This window comes from Erpetoichthys calabaricus, chromosome 2 (assembly GCF_900747795.2).
Source record: "Erpetoichthys calabaricus chromosome 2, fErpCal1.3, whole genome shotgun sequence".
Classification (NCBI taxonomy): Eukaryota; Metazoa; Chordata; class Cladistia; order Polypteriformes; family Polypteridae; genus Erpetoichthys; species Erpetoichthys calabaricus.
In genome coordinates, this window is record NC_041395.2 from 199312063 (window position 1) to 199317137 (window position 5075).

A 5075-nucleotide genomic window follows, 5' to 3' on the forward strand; every position below is an offset into this window, starting at 1 on the left:
TTTCCAATGCGCTGAATCCGAACACAGGGTCACGGGGGTCTGCTGGAGCCAATCCCAGCCAACACAGGGCACAAGGCAGGGAACCAATCCTGGGCAGGGTGCCAACCCACCGCAGGACACACACAAACACACCTACACACCAAGCACACACTAGGGCCAATTTAGAATCACCAATCCACCTAACCTGCATGTCTTTGGACTGTGGGAGGAAGCCGGAGCGCCCGGAGGAAACCCACGCAGACACGGGGAGAACATGCAAACTCCACGCAGGGTGGACCCGGGAAGCGAACCCGGGTCTCCTAACTGCAAGGCAGCAGCGCTACCACTGCGCCACCATGCCGCCCGGCATTGAGTTCAAAAGGTAAAATTACAAGACTACACAGGTGAGACTCTGAAAGTTAGCAAAAGAGGCTACTGACATGTTGCAAAGCTTGCTTACCAGAAGGCAGAACAGGGACAGGCTTCCAAAGGACAGAGTCACAGCATAAAGAACCTTCAATAATCTGAATCTTAGAGGGCAGAGTATATTGACATCTGGTAGGATCGGAATCTTGGATTCTAAGATCTTACTTGATTGGATCTGACAGGATCAGATTCACAGTGAACACAGTTACAAGAAACGGATATATCACAAAATTAGACCCCTGGACAGTAGATTGGCAGAATACTGAGATCTGATTGGATCAGACTCCTGGAGGGTGGAGCTATACAGCAGTAAAACCTCAAACAAATCAGATTCTTAGAAGGTAAAATGGTAGGTTACTGTTACTGGAAAACTGAAGGAAAAGAAAAACACAGGGTTCTGACAACTTACAAAATGAGGGAGTGGAGTTGGTCCATAAGATCTGACAGGATTGCACTACCAGAAGGTAGCATGGTAGAATACTGAGATTTGACAGAATCAGAATCAACTTTTGAAATACTACCACCTACTAAGATCTAACAAAATAAGACCTACAAACAAGAAAGAACGGCCAAAAGAGAATGATCGGCCTGAAAAATTGCAATCCAAGTAGACTGATATTACCTAGTCTGTGCACTAGACATAATTTCATAGTAATCTTCTGGTGTTCTTTATTATAGGTGGCCTGCTGGTATGCTTACCACAGATTTGTCATGCTTGAGTATATGGTAACAGCTGACAATGCTGTGGACAGCTGTGTCAGACTCAGGCTCCCAAAATAACTTTCCAAGGCACAAAATGGATTAGAAAGGCGTGTGGAAAGATCCTCCACATTAGAAAACAAAGCAAATAACAAAAAGAAAATAAGTTTGTCACATCTTGGAGGTCTTTGTTATCTATAAAAGAGACAGGCAAGATAAAACCTAAGCATATACTAGTAGGGACTCATCAGTGCTATGAAATCTTTAACTGTATCTAATGAAGGTTTATACAAAGGTATGATTAAAAAAAAATCCATTTAACATAGGCGCCCTCCGATTCTTTGTGGCATGTTCTGCTCTGGATTCTTTAAATAGCTTTGGCAGGAACATCTGCAGTGGAGAGCAGAGGATGTCTCCTTTGTGTTTTATATGTTCCTGTCATTAGATGTGTCCTCAAACCAACGTAAAAGCAAACCAAACCCCTAAAAATAGTTTTTCATGTGCTGGGCATACCCAGGCTGACCAACAGTGCATGCCACCGGATACAACTCGTGAGTTACCTTCAATCATAAGTGACTACTGAGTTCTGCATCTGTTGTCATGATTTGCTTTAACTATTTTGCACCTGAAAGATGGGTTTTAGCCAAAATTAGGTCCACGGCTTCAACCTGTTTGGGATGAGAACTGAAACCTGCTGTTGTCTGGGTTTACAGTTAAGATGGAGCTTGTCTGCAACATGTCAATGGCTTTTCTTTGAAGCTGAGTATTGACACCAGAGAATGCCTGGATTCAACTTTTGTTGTTTACCACCAAGGGAGAGAAGACTTGCTGAAAGGGCTCCAAAAAATAAAAAAAAACAAGATAATAGTCAAGATGACTCTCTTTAGCTTAATCTTTCAGCAGCCACATTCTTTAAAAATAATCAGCTTGCTTGGGTGTTCCACCACATAGAACTCATCCACAACAGTTACTGAATGCTAGCTGGTTATTCATCTTCTGCTTGTCTATAAGAAAAGGAAAAGCACTCACAAACAGTATGTCGGGGGGCAGTTTTACTTAGGGAGGCTAGTGGGTAACACCACTGGCTAAACCAGAGGTATCCGTACAGCCAGGTCAGTTTGATCAGTCCATACAGAAGCTCTCCAGCCTGCAGGGAGAGTTGATTAAAACTTGTCAAGTCTGTGATACTGGCCACTTCAAAAATAAGTCTCAAGATTAATACCAGTGAGAACAAATTCCTATTCAACAGTGAGACTGCTTGGTTCAGCATTTCTTTCGAGAGTAGGATCAGTCATATCAGAGCCTCACTGGACACTAAGATCAACCAACTCAAAATTCCTTTTCCCAGCTCACTGAATACATTTGGGATTATATGAAATTCACTGTGGAACAGCACTTGAGATTGCTTATCTTCTTCTTTCGGCTGCTCCCGTTGGGGGTTGCCACCATATCTTTCTGTCCTCTGCATCTTGTTCTGTTACACCCATCACCTGCATGTCCTCTCTCACCACATCCATAAACCTTCTCTCAGGCCTTCCTCTTTTCTTCTTCCCTGGCAGCTCCATCCTTAGCATCCTTCTCCCAATATACAGTACTCAGCATCTCTCCTCTGCACATGTACAAACCAATGCAATCTCGCCTCTCTGATTTTTGTCTCCCAACCATCCAACTTGAGCTGACCCTCTAATGTACTCATTTCTAATCCTATCCATCCTCGTCACACCCAGTGCAAATCTTAGCATCTTTAATTCTGCTACCTTCAGCTCTGTCTCCTGCTTTCAGGTCAGTGCCACCGTCTCCAACCCATATAACATAGCTGGTCTCACTACCGTCCTGTAGACCTTCCCTTTCACTCTTGCTGATACCCGTCTGTCACAAATCACTCCTGACACTCTTCTCCACCCATTCCACCCTGCCTGCACTCTCTTTTTCACCTCTCTTCCACAATCCCCATTACCCTGTACTGTTGATCCCAAGTATTTAAACTTATTCACCTTCACCAACTCTACTCACTGCATCCTCACCATTCCACTGACCTTCCTCTCATTTACACACATGTATTTTGTCTTGTTCCTACTGACCTTCATTCCTCTCCCTTCCAGGGCATATCTCCTCCTCTCCAGGGTCTCCTCAACCTGCTCCTTACTATCGTTACAGATCACAATGTCATCAGCAAACATCATAGTCCTGTCTAATCTCGTCTGTCAACCTGTCCATCACCATTGCAAATAAGAAAGGGCTCAGAGATGATCCCTGATGTAATCCAACCTCCACCCTGAATGCATCCGTCACTCCTACCGCAGACCTCACCACTGTCACACTTCCCTTGTACATATCCTTTACAACTCATACGCACTTCTGTGCCACTCCCGACTTCCTTATACAATACCACAGCTCCTCTCGAGGCACCTACTTGAGAATGCTTATGAACTTCAAAAATAAATCAGTTCAGAATTCAGAACCATTATTAAGAGTAGGTTTTTCTGCCTCATTCTACATTATAGATGCTCCTTTAATGAGTTGTGGTGTGAGGCCTGAAGACAGGCTTTTCTAGATCACTTGTCACTTGTTCACTAGATCATTTATCTTCCCTCCTTTTTGCCTCAATGGTGTGATGATTGACCATTAAGTTATAATTCCAGGTATGAGGCCATTGCTCTGGAGATGAATACTGAAGTCACAAAATCACAAGCTACAGATTGCTTGCTTGTCCCTGACTGCTTTTTATCATAAATATAGAAGTTCCTAAGCACTTTAAGTCCCTATATTAAAAAAAGGATCCTGTTGTTGATGTCCATGACCAAGTCCTGGCTTTCTGTCTGCTGGATTAAGCTAAAGAAATACTCTTTTGAGGCCCAGTATCCAGGCCATCTTAATATATGGGCACAACGGGCACTGGCTGGGGGGGTCTCAGAAGCATAGGGCCCACAATGTTTCTGATGCCTATGTATGTTTCTGTTTTGCTATCAAAACAGGAAGCCCAATGCACTACTTTGCCCGGGGGCCTATGATGCCATTAAGGCTGCTCTGCCAGTAGCTCAATCTCCTGGCTACTGTCTACTTCTACAGCTTCTCCATCCCATCAACCCTTTTCCCATTGACCTTTACCTTAAAATAATTTATTATTACTTCAATCTACTTCAATTTGTAAATGTATACTGCCATTGCAACATGCAAGCGTCAAAATCCTCTGCTTAAATAAACCACCCTAAAGGCTGGCAGCAAGACTGTCATCTTACCTGTCGTTGATTGTCATCATGAAAACTGTAACTTAAAGGACAAAAAAATTAATTAAGTGAAATAAAAATAAAACTAAAATGTGAGTGTAAACCAAACCTAACTTAATTCAAAAACTAACTACAAACATTTTTAAATGGACAGAAGTGAAAATCTGTTCTTTCTATTTTTTAATATGTTAATTTGCTGGTACCCTACTGTAGATTGCCATAATGTTCCTCTGAGGTGCACGTGTGCGGGTGAGTGTGTGAATGTACACACATTTTTATTTGAGTGCACACAGAAGTGCACAAAGAGGAGGGATGGCACAAGAGCCCTCTTCGCAGTAACCAGACTGCATGGAATGCCCACAGGTGAATACTTTACAAAATGATTACCCAATTAATCTGTCTTATTTGTGCATGGTTTATTGAATTGAAACATGGAGAAGCAAAGCTCAGCAACCGAATATTTCGACAAATAACCAAGAAGAAAGCCCCAACATCTTCTCTGAGGTCAAGCAATTGTCTAATCGAGGAGCCCCTGAGATGGCACTTTACGATGAATTTGGTCTCTAATCAGTTGAGTTGTAGCAATTAGATCATTCTACAAAAACATTCTTAATAATGTGTGATGTACAACTGGTTTGAAGACAGCAAAGCAGGAAAAGCATCTTTCTGTGACATGACTAATGAACACTGATATGTGAAGCATCCTAACTGACATGAACCATGGAACTCACTGGATTATGATAT